The sequence below is a fragment of the Heliconius melpomene genome, chromosome 12, assembly GCF_056956725.1.
Source record: "Heliconius melpomene rosina isolate 202511_hmr_F chromosome 12, ASM5695672v1, whole genome shotgun sequence".
NCBI lineage: Eukaryota > Metazoa > Arthropoda > Insecta > Lepidoptera > Nymphalidae > Heliconius > Heliconius melpomene.
The window spans coordinates 10,013,456-10,030,200 of record NC_140400.1 but is presented as its reverse complement, the minus strand read 5'-3'; the positions used below and the strand labels follow the sequence as shown (position 1 = coordinate 10,030,200).

Below are 16,745 nucleotides of genomic sequence, written 5' to 3'. Positions count from 1 at the left end.
TCCCCCGAGACACCATTTCACGGGAAAACCAACTTGGATTATTATTAGACAAAGCTGTCGCTTACACGATAAGCCTTGTCATGTAGGTAAATATTAAATTTTTGTCTTTATTATTTCATGTTATTTTTTATATCATCCCATATAACGTCGAAACGAATTAGATTATAGTACAAAAAAAGAAGAATTCTAGGGCATATTGAGCGTAAATGATAAATCTATCCAAAATTTAGAAATTAAGTACTTACTATACGTAAAGTACTAAAATAAATAGAACATTGATTGCTGCTTAAAATAAATTGTTAATAATATAATTAATTCTAGAATAAATCAATTCAATGTAGATAAAAATAAAATTTAAAAGTTCAAGTTTTATATTGAAGTTGATAAACAAGTTAGGTAATTAACAACTTTTACAAATTCAATGTTAACGCGAACTCATCACGAACAATTATTTTAAGCAAGATTTTATGTTAAAATATTGTCGAGATCTTGGTACGAATACAACATATTTTTATTAATTTAACCCTGTATTCCACTAATAGCAGGATAGAAAGGGAGACCAAGAGGGAACCTAATGTTAAAACTCTTGTTCCCCACTTTCGGTCGCTGCGCTTTGCCCTGATGGTGCCGTAAGAGCAAGAAAATGAAAACATTATATAATATATTTCCTCGAGTGGAATCGAACCCACAATAACCGTCGTGTTTACTGTCACATTCTTGGTCAACTGCGCCATCTTGGTCAAATGGCCTAATATATAATCTTATTGAATGTTTATCTTATCAAGATTATAATCTAATCAAATAAATCTAAATCAAAGACCTATAAAAATATTTGCCCGCACACAAATACACATAAAATAAAAATATCGATTTTGTTAAAAAATATATATATTTTGATTTATATAATGCGACACATTCGTTAGTAGATATTCCAGTCTTATAAGAACCTTGCATCGTGCATGAAATGTCACTCTACCATAATAAATTCATACATTAAGTCATAAATAAATAAGAAACAGGGGTTTTTTTTACCTTAGGTTTACCCACTGACTGAGATGCTTAAACATCTGTTCTCAATTCGTATAGTTATTAATGAAGTAGCGACTCCCACCCTACTTCGCACGGGCAGCAATGATTTATTTAGTCAGCTAGAATGATTTTTGACGGACAGATTAGGGGAGATCCCGTGATACATTTTTTAACAGACATCTAAAGTAGAGACCAACAGTTTTAAAAATTTGAGATAAAAATAAATATAATAAATTCTGTACAATCATGTATATAAAGGGCAACTAGATGTTTTTTTTATTTTATTTCTTTTTTATTATTCCTTTACACATAGCATACGTACATGTAATCAAATATTGACTCTTTTTAGGTCATTAATAATAATATTATAGTATATCTCACTATCAGAGCCACACATTTTCATTTAATAAAAGATTCAAAAAATTAAAGTAAACCAAACTTCTTAAGCAAACTGTCAAATCTCTTACTCTTAGCTATTTCTACCCATTGCATTATCAAAACTGGCAAGCATACTCTTGCATGACGTTTCATCAGAAGCAAACTCAAACGATATAATGGCTTTTACAAATTACACTATAATAATCAATATACCTCAGCTAAAATGCTATTAAAAGACTGGTTCATCGAGAGCTTAAATGTTTTTGTACGAGTTATACATATAAATAATTTATATTTAATATTTTCATTAAATATCATATGAGTCATACTGCATACGTGCAATACTGTAACTTAAAACACCTGCAGCCTATATATTTAGTAATGAAAAACTTAGAATCCATATTATCTATGAAATGTTTAACTTACTTCTCTCTGTTTATTATTATGCTGTCGTATTTTGTAAATACCTGAAACAAAAGAGTAAATTTTCAATAAATATATATTTTCTTTGATATTGACTAAAATTTAATTTCACTACTTAATATTTTGTAAGCAAAAAACTCAAGAAGTTATTTAAAAATAGATATTATCTTTTTCGACTAAATCGATTGGTAAAAAACCAGATATTTCCCAGATAAAATATGATAATATTTATTGTTAATTATATAAAACAATACCGACATAACAAAAGATATGAAAGATTATCTTACGTACGTTACTATGTGATAAATAATACTTGGTCCACAAAAGGAATTGTTAAATTCGCACTAAATATTTGGCAACGAGGATAAATGTTTGCAAAACAACGCTTGGCCGCTCCATTCAGAGATTACGGACACAAATGATCTCATATGTAACCACTGTTCCAGCTATTACAATTCAGCGCACCTTGTACAAATATTAATGTGTAAAACTATATATTTTTATATATATTAAAAGATATGACGTAAACGCGACAAGTAGTGGGTTCGATTCCCATTTCAGGAAATAAAACATTCAGTGTGTTAATTTCTTCATCCTGATAACGAGGCCAAGCGCGGCGTTGAATTTCGCCATTAAACACGCAGTAAAAAGACAGCGCGGCATTAATTTACGCCACTCGTATAGTGGGTACACTCTTAACACTGGGTATTCTCTGCCTATCCTACCGTGCGGGATAAAGCGTGAAGCTATTTTCTTTTAAACATTAATAGGCATTATTGTAATAACAATAAAAATAATTTTAAATTGTCAATATATTTACCGAAATAAAACGCTACTTCTAAAACTAAACAAGCTCCAGTAGGTAAATCGAGTCGTGAAACAGATTATAATGCGAAATCTCTACAAGTTTTCTATTTAATGTACCAGATAATGTGTGCCGAGTAAACAAATCGATTTTCTATCTCCATTAGAGTGGATGCCGTTGCATTCGACTCTATCACGTACGCAAATTACTAAATGCCATTTCACGATTTTTACTTATTTCAACATAGAGTCTAGTGTACTCGTATAATCGAAATGGTTACTGATAAGAACGGCATTGTTACAGGCGTACACGATAACCGCTCGTAGAAGCATACTTCCTTTATTTATGGGACAAGGATCATATTTTGTATATATATTTTTTTCAGAATCGTCCGTCCGTCTGTCTGTCTGTCGGCCTATCTTTTCTGTCAGAAACGCTTGGAAGTGTGGTGAAAATTAGTGGAAAGTTTGGTTGGTTTAAAAATTTTAAACTTAAAAATAAGTAACATAACCTAATCTCACTAAGCTTTATTGCCTTACCTTTACCAATAAAAATGTGAATGAAATTCAAGCAAGTAAACAAGTCGCAACACATTTATTGATCCCCCTCCCGCCCTTCCACTTCCTTACTCTCGTCTCATACATACATTACCAGCTGTGCATTCGGTATTCTAAAGAATATCTAGACAAAGTATATAATAAATAATATTTCCAACATTACCTACCTACCTTTACTACCTTTTAGGTAGGTATTCCATACATTGCCAAGGTATTGTATAGAATACCGGATTGCTCAGATTGCCGGTAGCACATAAATAAATTTAACGTTCCACATTTCATTTTATATTCAAGAAGGAAACCGAACGCGGCATCTACTTAAAATAAAATATAGCTTCATACATACACGTTAATAAAAAAAAAACTTAATGATATCCTGTGACTGTATAAGATGATCTTTAAACCATCTGCCTGGCATACTAAACTAATTTAAGCCACGAAAGGAATGCTAATAATATAACTTTACTACGGAGTCCATAACGGTCGGACCTAGTCTTTTTATTTCCGAGGTCACCAAGGAGCAATGGCTCATCGTCTGATTGTAAACGCGATGGTTGTGAGTTCGATCTCTACTCGGGTTAAAATTATAGCTATTTTAACACTCTAGATACTCTGCTAGATACACGAGAAAATTGTGCGGAAAGTGAAAAGTGGTAAGGCCTAAGTTCCCTTTTGTCTACGCAGTTAAATGAGAAGCGTGTAATTGTTTCTTTCTTTATGTGTTTAATAGTTATATACACCGAAAACGTGTACCTTTAACCCCTAAGTGAGTAAGTAAGTACGCAAGATTGTAGGTACAGCGATGTCAATGTCGAAATTCGGACCTCAACGCTACGTTTGGAGGGCGAGAGAAAATAAAAATATTAATTTTATTCCCCCAAGTGGGAATCAAATCTACAGCCGTCGCGTTTACAATCGCACGTTTGTGTCCGTGCGCAACAACTACATTTAATTCTAAATATACCTAATACAATAATCATCAATTAGTACCGTTTTATCATTATAATCGGAAAGCAAAATATTGTGCAATTTCATCGTACATTACGCAATTGTAATTTTTTCTATTTTTGAATTAATTTATTATAGAGCAAACGATATGGTTATAATTAAATACATTGATGAAATTCATTGTCTGTTATCTTTTTACTATCTACTTCGAAGAATACCTATTTATGCGTAGTGAATTCCCTACGGTAGATATTCATTTCTTTTGCGCATTACAACGAAATAACGTTTACTTTTTATGTTAGTCTTTGTTAATTTATCTCTAACATGTAAGTGCGTTTTCCGCTTATTTCCATGGACATTGAATGGTAGATGACGGTTTTCAAAGCCGCAGTCCAGACAGAAAGAGTTATCTATGTTTTAAAATATAAATAGGATTGAAACCATATTTTTTTTAAATACAAACATAAACATGAAAAGCGAAGCGTAGGGACAATAGAATATTGCCAAATGAGGGCAATGGTATATTTCATTAAATAAAATGTTTTACTGAGTTGTTATCACCCCAAAAAAAATTACAAGCCTTGTCAAGGTAGGTTAGGACATATTAAATTATTATTATGCATCAATGCTGCAATATTCTTAAAGAATTCAATATAATCCTCCTAAGTTAGTCACGCACCAGTTATTTTATTATTTTATTATTAAACTACGTCTTAAAGAATTACAATTATAATTACAATACAGGAAAAAGGATAAAGTTCAGATTACATTACTAAAACTATAAATAGGTGTTTATAAAGTTTTTAATGGGTCCTTGATCTTTTTAATTTTTGTATTAAAATAGACACGGAAATGATGTGTTATTCATGTTCATCCTTGATATGACTACTTTCGTTTCGTTTATGTCAAAAAAACATCTCCGAAACGACCAAATCTTTAAATTTATTTTTTGTATAATTAAAGGAAAATAACGTTTTTGTATAATTAAGGAGTAATTTGTGAAAGGAAGTAAATTATTTATTTATAATTAATTAGTGTATTTAAAGGCATTATAGTAATATTGATCCTATAGTTGAAAGACTGAATATGACTATGTTTTAAAAAACACATAATTACTTGCACATAATTTCATTAACAACAAACATAATATAATCAATATGCGCACACGTACTAGTACAACTAGATATGTTAATAAATTTTAATATTTATTACGTTACACTGTAATTACTACTCTACGAGTATGTACATGTAGGGCAATCTAGCACGTAACACGTGATACAACTTGCGTCGTCCGTCCGTCCGTCCGTCCCGCTATTACACAGAAACAATTGAATGGCCATAATCATTTTAATACATTAGTGTGATAGGATCGCGTTTCAAATGGGCTAACATTGCACCTAATGCTTTTATTTGTATGAACGATGCGGTTGGATTTGCATGCGATGGCTTGTTGTCTCTTATGTTGAAATCAAATGTGTCAATGCTGATGTGATATTTATGTTTTTTATAGATATATAGATATAAAATGCATTTTTATCGATTAGTTTCCTTTATTTGATAAGCAGAATGAACCCTATATATTTTTTTCTGTTAGTCTATTTTGTTGAGATCTAGTTTAATATCTACAAGTAATACTGGAAAATGTCATAATGTCATCGATAATATTACAGACGATTGTTGATACTAATATTATATCTTTTTTTAATACAAATAAATATATATTTTTTTTCATTGAAAATACAAATGAAATTAAGGTTTCGTAAACACAAGAACGCTACAACCTATAAATATACCTCAGTTCACACAGTACCAGCACCTAACACTCTCACGATCTAAGATCACTAACCGCATTTGAGCCTGCGGGCCGGCGCGAACTGTCTAAGGCGATAAGTTCACTTGAAATATATATAGCACTGATTACAATAAATCTACTAGATTACAGGATTTTATTGTTCAATCTATATGTATATTCGTTGTTCTGCATTTACTACATACATCATTTACAAACATAAGAAGAGAAAGAGAAAAGAATTTTCCTTTTTATACCAAAATATGAAAGAAAAGTACTAACATGTAGTTTGTACAACATGACATTATTAGCTTAGTGGTCAGAACGCTTGAACAGCTTACAGTACCACGGGTTGAAATCCCTCTACATTCAATTTATACGTTTTCTAAACAAGCCTTTTTCTTTCCTAAATATGGAATATCACTTTAAAATGTTAAAAGAGATATTTAAAAAATGTTCAAACACGATAGGAAGAAACTTAGGTATTTCCCTATTTAGATATCAAATATTCAAATAATTCAAACTTATATAGAAGTTAACTGTTATTCAAAGATAGACATGACATGTGAACGATCTACCTTATCGTGAAATTTGTACACTTGACCGACGAACGGCCTCTGGTGACATCGTCGAGTTACACAGGCCAAAGTACACATACAATGTATGCTTGAGAGGCAACCAATTGATATTAAATATGTATTCAATGGTACATGTATCTTTAAATACAAAATTTAATATCAATTGGTTAATTCTCAATATAAATAAATCGAATAAGCTGTTTACCTTTCTTGTTTTATTAAAATTATTTTAAATATATTCGAAAGTGTGACATCTATATCTGGTTAAAATCTTTATAAAGGTTGCCTGAAACCTTAAATAAAACACAACCCTGATTGAAACTCGCATAGACTGACCAAGGACTATTACAAACTGTCAAAAATGTCAGATTTCCAAAAATGTATACCTTATTAGAACTAACTAAACGCTAGTAATTTATCCTGTTAAAGAGTTTCATTTAAAATGTATAACAGTTGCGAAAACCCAATCATATTATGCTTAACATATTCCTATAGATAGCATCACTACAGCACCGCACGTATACATTATAAACGTAAAAAAAAAACAATCAACCATTAAATGATACAAACACTGTAATTTGTACGATACATTACTACTTATGACATAACAAATAAGACGCTAACTCAATTTAGAAGCTACAAGGTTGCCCGGCAATGCTATAATCTGATTTTACTTTGTTAGCGCAACAAAATATACCTAACCTAGTGTTGGAGAGAAAAACGTAAAATGAAAATGTTCCTTCAGTGGCGCTGCTCCAAAATAGATTCGTTAATTACTTTAGGTGCAGTTTTTAAAATAGCAACGGGACTGTAGTCGCGGTGTCTTAGTAATACTAATGAGCTAATAAACGACGTTCGTTTAAAAATAAAGCTGTTTCTTATACATTTATATATGAATATTAAATAAGATTCTTCGTAGGTATTAAGTGCGCACCACTATATATATTTTTAAATATTTTATTATAATTTGAGAAAAACAAATTTTAAAATACTACAAAGAACAAATTAATATATTTCGCCAAGACAGGACTAAAACCACAACTAAAATTTGAACGTATAGAATAATAAAGGGTTTGTGATATTAGGATAGTTGAAGGTTCAATCCCTTTTACGGGGCAATAATCAATTATTTAATATTTTCATTGTGCCGCTTTAATAAGACAATACGCGGGGTTGAGCTCCGCCACTCAATTTTTTCTAAGGTCCAATAACCTCAGACATACTTATCATCATATTAATTTCAAAATTGCTCTATTTGAAGTGTCGCATTACAGGTAAGATCTACTTGGAAAGAGCAAACCTATGTAACGTAACATTAATTTACTCGTATTTAACGGCCTCGCTTGATTGATCAGGTCAATCCGAAACCTGTTTCAAGTGCAGTCGCATAAGAACATGGCACTATCCGGCTCACTTACGGTAGCGGTGCTTGCACATTAAATGTATCATTCGTATAAACTAAGTATAACTACTTAATATTTATTTATTTAACTACTTAATATTTATTTATTATTATTGAAAGCTCTTTTTAATTTTCTTATACCTAAATACTTAAATTTTATTTCATTACTCAAGTATTAAATTAACAATCACTATAAAGGTAAATATTAATTTTTAATTAGGACGATTAATGTATAATTACGTATTCTTTACAATGAGTGATTAAAGTTAAATTGTAAACATCTAGACAATAAATATAGTATTAAATATAGCAAGTATCTGTATACTTGCTTCACGCTGTATCCCGCAGCAGAGTAGGTAGAGGAAACCTAGCATTAAGACACTCCGTTCGCCATTTTCTACCGAATTCTGGAGGCATAGCGTGTTGAGAGGCGGAACCCAACGCCGCCGCTGCTTTTGCCTCGACCCGAGCGAAGAAATGAAAATATTAAATGTTTCATTTACTCGAGCGGGGATTGAATCCACAACCTGTCACGATCACAGTCACACGCTTGTGTCCCTACGCCACGACTGGCCACGTTAATTATAGACAAATATAAATGTAATATGCATACGAATATTATATTAAGAGATGATAATAATTAACGTTTAAAGCAAAAAGTAATAATCTCAACAAATTAAAAGAGCTGCAATTTAATAGGCCCAGTGTAAAGAGGCCCTTAGATAGAATCTGCCGTAATGAGCACTCATGCATCTTGGGCCCGGTATAAATAAAGGCATTTAAGGCGCCGAGCGTTGAATGTATTATATTGATTTTTGTTTATTTTAGTACCTATCTAGTAATTCCTTTAGTGCAGCTGGAAACAGGGTATTTTTATTGCGAAGCACTCGTTCGTTTTTATACGATGTTATTTTAAGCCTGACAGTAAGTTGGATAGAACTTTATTATCGTGTATTTCATTCCTCGATGGAGTTCATGGTAAAAAGTGAAAATATAAAATTTTATGATTCGGCAGTTACGGATAAATATCTATACGGCGCTTACGTACCGTTTAATAACATGAATTTAGCAAAAACTAATTTTAAGCGCATCGGAAATTAGTGCGAAAGAATTAGCTTTTATTGAGGCCGTCGTAGCGGAGTGAGACACCATCTGATTGTAAACGAAATGGGTGTGGGTTCGAGCCTAATCGAGGAATGAATATACATAAAAAATGTATAGGTATTTCTCCGCTCTAATAGACAAAGCGAGGCCTCTAGTTTCACTCAGTACGCAAATGTTTCATAAATTGAGTTTAAAAAATCCGTTCCTGCCTTAATAATAGGTTCCACGTTCCTCCTGCAATATGAAAAAAGTGTGAAACTGAATAAAACAGCTAAGTTTTTAAAACAAAACATTGACCCTAAATTCTAAGCAAGAAAATTCACTCAGAAGAAAACTTTAAGATGCTACTTCGATTCTTACCAAACTATAATATTATAAGCTCATAACTAAACTACTGAGGTATCCTGCATTTCTATTAAAGTTTCCTTTTGACATAAGACTACAATCCTTTGAACACCTGACAACTCTTGTTTACTTAGTTTAGTTTATTATACTTAGTTGAGTGCATCTTAACTAATGGTATTACGCTAAGTGCGATAATTGTGGAAATTAAATAAGTATAAGGTAAAAATATATTTTCCGCATTTAGAAAATAAGATTACAATTTTTATTTATTAAATATATATTAGGCCAGTCGTGGCGCAGGGACACAAGCGTGCCATTGTAAGCATGAAGGGTTGTGGGTTCGATTCCCACTTGAGGAAATTAAATATTTCATAATTTCATTTCCGCGCTCTGGTAATGAAGCAAAATCAAGTATTGAAATATTTCAATTTTTTATACGTCGTAAAGTTAGTATTTTCAATATTATTTATTTAAATTATTAAAACGGTGTTTTAATAGCATTTAAATATAAATTAAAAAATAATTAGTCCGGGACAAAAAGCCACACGTGACGGTTGAAATCGAAAGGTTCGCGAATGCACGCTATAAGTATTTTTTCACTTAAGTATTACCTACAAGTAATAATATTCGACGCAGTTCTTTGTTCATTTCATAACAATCAATTATATCAGCAAATTGAGTCAATGTATGTAACGATTAGAGTAAACATAATCTTCCTTATTGAATGTAAAGATGACAGGCAAATCTATCTGCATTGATGGCAACACAAATTTCAAAAAATATCTACAGGCAGAAAAAAATCATTAGGTACCATAATCCAGACAATTTTCAAATCTAAATGAACTTGACATAATAAATCATGATAAAAATGGTGCGACACTTGCCGGTTGTCCAGACAATTAACTGCCACACACGAACCGTCATCAAAGTGGTATCACACAGGTACCGTTTCACCCTTTTGGCTAGAGTCACAGTGAAAACACAATAGAAATTTCATTTCACACTTTCACCATAAAAAAACCATAGGTATATATATATAGGAGCTGTTGGAGAAAAATTTAAAAATTCGCACCCGCATGGTTTTGATATGCAAAACGCGAGCGCGGCTTACAATTTTAGTTCTTCCATAGTATGTTTTACACTGCACATTGGCTTATATCAGAACGATGTGGGGCAATTTCCCTTTCAACTAACATCAATCTACTTCGGAAGTTAGGCTCGTGATTACGAGTGACTGTTATTGTTCAACTATAACTGTTTGTTCTATTCAATTAACTTCTATGAATATTTCTTGTTGTATAGCTTGGCAAATTTATAAAGTACACTTGCGGTCATATTAGCTTGAGCATAACAGCTTATTTAACTTACAATTATATTTATGTTTTACTAGTTTGTAGGTAATATTAAATGTTAATATATAAATGTTTTCCTAGATTAAGCAATCATTCCATTTTTCTTAAAAAACACACGACTGGTAAAATTATCTAACTCTCGTATTTAATATTATTATTGGAATATCATCCACTTTCATAAAGAAACTTCTTCTCAGTAGGTAGTAACAAAAAATCACTTACGTTCAACGTTAGTAATTAAAAGAAAAAGAAATTAAAACAATGGCAGTGCATATTCAAAAAAATATATATAAATTTATCGGCTATAATATTATTCAGACCATAGTAATACTTTTAATGTGTTGCTTAAATATTTCACCTAATTTAAATAAGATATTGTCATTGTACCTAACTTGAAACGTGTTTGAATGACTGTGACCGTGGATAATTTTAGACTTGCTTATAAATAAATACTTACATGAATTGTAAATGATGTCAACAATGGTTTTTGGTTTCGTTTTTAAATCGATTTTCAATTCGATAAGTAACTATGCATATACAAAGTTATATAAAAGGAGAAACACCAAGTATAGTTTAGCTACACAAAGCAAAACTTTATATGTACCTAGTAAGACGTAGCTGTAAAAAAATTAAAGGAAATGACATTCTTATTATTTTAAATATTACAGCAATTAATTTAAATATTAGTACGCCTAACAACTTTTAATCGCATCACATACGAGTTGGGCCAGGAAATGCGTTATCAGTGAATTTCAATAGAAGGCAACATCCATAACTACGTAAACTAATTATTACAATTTCAAATTCATTAATAATTTATTATATTTATAGCGACAATAAAAAAAGGTTTGATTTATTTCTTCCACAAAATATAAATATACAAAATGTACATAGGAGTATGTATGTATTCTTTATAATTATATTCCAATGTTTTATTATTATAGAATCTTCGCACCTTTTTAAGATATGGCGATATCTACATCATAACATTGCAAATATCAGATCGCCAATATATGGAAGATCAACATTGAGAAGAAAGTGATAAGTCACTTTAGAAAAAAATCACAGATTGGTAAGACATCGTGCCAATAAAGAATAATAAAAAATATAATTCAACATCATTCATATAAGATGAGTGATTAAAAATTACGAAACAGATATAAATAAATAAAAGCAAGTAAATAGAACAAATAAGTGGCAACAATTTTAGTTAAACACGTTTGCACTACAAAAACTTAATAAGCTCATTATCCAGAACGTTCCCACGTACATCGTTCCGGAGTGCGCGGAAATGTTCAAAATAATTACCCTGGCGCGACACAAGGCGTTATGTCATATAACCATTCATAAGAGGCTGCCCAGAGCCGAAATGGTCTAACACATTTTTTCAGAAATAGTATTTTGAATAACTTTGAACTATTTTGAATGTTTATATCAAAACTCTATTAAAACCATATTAATCGTTAAAATTTTATTCTGTTTAAGTTTTGCTATATAGCTTACAAAAAATTGACATACGTTGTTGTGAGTTTGAGTATTGCAATATGAGGGATAGGTCAGATAACGAACCGAGGCTTAGGCTCCTTTCTTCTTATTTCTTTTACGTATGTCACTGATTCATAATTAAATCGAATTCCTGTAATATTTTCTGGCGACTTCAAAAAAATATTTAAAAAAATAAAAATAAGACACATATTATTACAATTCACACAATGTTTTTTTTAATAAAAAAAATCTCAATTGCATTAGACTTGGGCCACTTTAACCCTAGCTGGCTGATAATTAGACTCGTCCCATATCTTAATTTGAGGCTGGCGATGCTTCTGCAAAGCTGGTATAATTGCACTTTATGATATTACTTACTGTAAAACATAAATTGCAATCACACAACGTCTTGGAAACCGTTATGAAAAATATGAAAGTAACGCGATATGTTCTCTTTTATTATGATGGGGATTTTTTCCATCGTATATGATGCTTACTTAGTACTTAGGAATTGCAAAGGCCCTTTAGAATAAAATAATAAGGAAAATAATTCTTTCAAATTTAAATTTCACTTATTTATTTTACTTACTTTTTAACTAACTCTTTAGAATAGTCAATGAATATGTACGTACGTACGCATATGACAAAACGCATAATCATACGACCACGAAAACTAAAAACAACACAATAGAACTTCAACAAGAATAGATTTAACGTACATAATCAGCCAGCACCGAAGTGTTGTGCAAACAAAACGGCCAACAAAACCATAAATAGCAAACTAATTCACGCGGTGACAGAACACTACTTGTCATGGGGCATTAAACTTTTGTTCGCTGTACTGCAATGCAGATTTGTGACATGTGTGATGTGTGCGGTCCAATCAGGAGGCATCAATTACGCGCGCGGCCATTTGGTACTCCAAATATAGTGTGTTTCTGAACGATTTGAAAAGAATTTGTTTTCACTTGAAAAGTCTATTTTCAGGTCGTTCTGACGCGGTGCTATAACACCTTTCACTATGAACGCGATAGTTGTAGGTTTTGATAGAGATGAAAAGATGAGTGAAAAGCAAGATGTTTTTATGATTACAGTGGCGAGGACATCAAATTAATAAATAGTGTACTGAATGACAATAAAAAAGTTAAAAAAGTATGAAAATAATAGCTTGTACTTTATAATAAATTCATGAAATTGGACCACACATTCTCGCCGAAGTTGGTGTACCTTCACAAATCTGACTAAGAGTAACGTGACATACAGGTACATTACAATCTAATTTAAATTAAACAAGTAACCAAATTCAATATATTATTCTAGAAACAGTTATCTAAGCGTATAAACTCTCTTCTGCGTTATGTGCCAAAAGCACAAGCCTCCCCACGAGCTTCCACATCCAAACGAATTTCCCAATTTAAATCTTTTAAGCAATATAAATGCGTCTTTGAAAACAATAATCCCAACTTGGATGGATAAAATTATCGTATCACATAAATAGCTGGCATCTTAAACGCGTACGTACGAGTACGAAGAGCTTTTAAGATGCATTGCAGAGTATAATTAAACATTCTCAACGGGTGTTGAGGCTTGGGGATTTTTGTGAGAGGGCAATAAAAGTTTACAGCTGCGTGAGTACGACGAATCTGCTTTTAAACAGCCATAATTATATATATTACATATTTTATTATAAAATCGTTATCGGTGAAACAAAGAAAAATAAAACTATATATAATTTACATCTTCCTTTTAGAAATCTAATTGTTATACTAATTATAGCTGATTAGAAAATATTTAACGTGCTCATGTCGTTATTTTAATGTTAGACAAAGACTGGCATTGGCAAGAGCCTTCAAAGTTGGCAATTTGAAAACATCCGACGGAAACTCATTGACACAAATGCCTATGTAATCGGGCTCTACCTAGAGGCCCTGGTTTTTGAGTTTTCAAGGCCGGGATTTTTAACGAACGAGATTTAAACGATAAATTTCTTATCTTTTAACAAAGTATTTAATAATGAGATTATTTAATATGATATTTAATTTTCAGAGCATATTTATTACAATATCATGGGTATAATAAAACATATAGCTACAGATAATATTTTTTACAATAATAATCAGTTATCGTCTTTCATATTAATTAGCATCTGCTACAAATATGTACACAATACGTGTTTCAAATTTCTTGTTTGCTAATAAGGCACAAAATATTAGATATTATAATACAACCTTTCAAGTAACAGCCAAATTAATTATTATTAATAACAAATCAGTGTCAGATTGCTAATACATAATGTATGAAAAACTCTAAATATCTTTTGTTGAGAAAGAAAAAGCTGGCAAAAACAAGAATAATGTTACGGGAAAAGAGAAAAAATAAATACACAAGTACTTCCTTATACAGGTACTTCCATTATAATGACTAACATTAGAACAGTGTCTTTGTGTCACCGTTGAGACGTCCCTTACTAATACGATAATTGAAGGTACTTACACTCAACCTGTATAATTTTCAAAAAAACTATAATATTAAGAAACTATAATATCTGTAGGTACTCAATCAAAACAACAAACGATGTCTCAGAAAGAGACTTAAACGAGTGATGTATACTCTCTGCTTACTCCAAAAAAAATCAGTTACAGTTAAGAAAAAAAATATTTTTCTTGAATATTCGAAAAATCTTTATTTGTATGAACATTATAACAAAACAAACACCTTTTACATGACTGTAAGCCCACCTTGACATGTCGGTGACCTTAGTACAGGCGTACCGTGCGCCAACGCATCGCGTATATACAGCTTTATAATTTTGTATCTAAACAATAATAGTTCTTGCTTGTATTGCGGACATCCAACCGCAAAACCGGCTTATGGTATAAGTAGACTTGTCAAGTGTTAATATAAAAAAGGTTTAAGATTTATTTTCTACAGTACGTAATGCATATTATTCTAGTAAATTTCATCATTTATATTTTTTCACATCTCTATAATATCTACAACAGTAATAGAAGTTAAATTTGAAATTTTTAATTACCTAGTAAAAATTATAAAATTTACCAATCCCTATCCAAATACTTAATTGTAAATTTGTAATGACAATAGATAAGAATTGTGATAAGACAAGGATAAAGAAATAATCTAAGCCAAATATTCATACACCTATTTTCAATTAGGTATATGTTGCACAAAAATTAAATTATTGAAGATAACATTCTACAATCACTGTACACTTATCACTACAGTGAGATCTGTGATAATTCCCTTATCTGTTAACACGTAGAAACGCTCGTGGCCGACTGGACGGCCGAGTCGAAACCGAAAGCAAATTTGTTGTTAAGATAATTAAAAAGAAATCTACATACATAATAATACGAAAGTTAATCTTATAATTCTGCTGTTTTAGAAATGAAAATAAAAAGCGTTAGTGATAGTCTTATTTGAATAATATTCGTATAATCTCCCAAACTTTTTCTTTATTTAAATTAGGAGCGTTCAGCATAGAGGCTAGATAGTGCTTATATTAAGATATCGTTTCTGCACATTTAGGCAATATTGAGCTCTAAAGATACATTTAGCACTATTATTTTTTCAACATGATTAAACTAATAAAAAAAAATCCTTAATTAAAAAAAATAATTAAAAAATATAATTTTAATTTCTTGTAAAACAGCTTATCATTGACAATTTTATGGGACGAATAATTTTTTAGCCGTTTACAATTTACCTCGCGTTCTACGCACAGGTGTTACAAAAAAGGTAAGAAAGAAACGACGCAAGATCAAGGTGTCAACGACACCGCTAATTCAAGAGCTTATAAAACAAATTCGGATATAACCTCAACGATGATTTATCAAGTCGAAGTGTCCATTATAAAGACCGGACAAGTGACATTCCGAATGCATCCAAGAGCATTACTATTCGCAAAGCATAAGGACCGACCTTGAACAAACTTGGATATTCCCAGGGTCGTTTCGCCTTAACCGGACGGCTCCAGTGTAGTTGATAATTATATTTTTAATTTACAGCACATGCCACATAAAATCCACAGGTAAAATCCGAAAGCTCGTACGTAACTCGCGCAAGGTGAGCGCACGTCTGTCCGTGACGGCGCGCTGAGTACGACTGAGGAGGACCGAGGTATGGAGGTCCGTTCGGTCGGAGGTCGTAGACGATTGGTTGAGGACGGTGAAACGGGATGCGGCAGCGAGATGCGCGCATCGCTCCCGGCTTCCGTTCGTCGTGTTTGATAAAATTCGCACTGGAAAACTTGAGTAATTGCTATCGCTACTGCACTAAATCTAAAATTAATTTTTCCATGTGTGATTAAAACTTTTATTGGAACAAAAACTAATAAATCGTGCAATTTATTATTGGAAATAAGCAAGGTGAATTTTAATTTAAATAAGCTTACAACGAGACAAGCCTTGAGGCCTATTCTTGATCTTAGTTCCTTAACATATTTGCATAATGTGTATTGGTCTATGACTTCTATGAGTCATAATTGTTGACTGCATCAGTCTTTTCTCAAAGTAAAATGAAATATTCTCAAA

At 31.6% G+C, this 16,745-nt stretch overlaps 1 protein-coding gene across 5 annotated transcripts in view; it reads right to left on the bottom strand.

Annotated features, from left to right (window-relative positions):
- Positions 1-16,328, bottom strand: part of Pgant9 (polypeptide N-acetylgalactosaminyltransferase 9) — a 105,133-nt gene extending 88,805 nt beyond the window's left edge. For 4 of the 5 annotated variants that reach the window (XM_085193964.1, XM_085193962.1, XM_085193967.1 and 1 more), the window contains exon 1: positions 16,135-16,327. The gene's annotated coding sequence lies outside the window, so the exon portion shown is untranslated. Of the gene's footprint in view, positions 1-16,134 lie in introns of all 5 variants that reach the window. The other variant, XM_085193966.1, reaches the window with a different exon arrangement.
- Between the last annotated feature and the right edge of the window lie 417 nt (positions 16,329-16,745).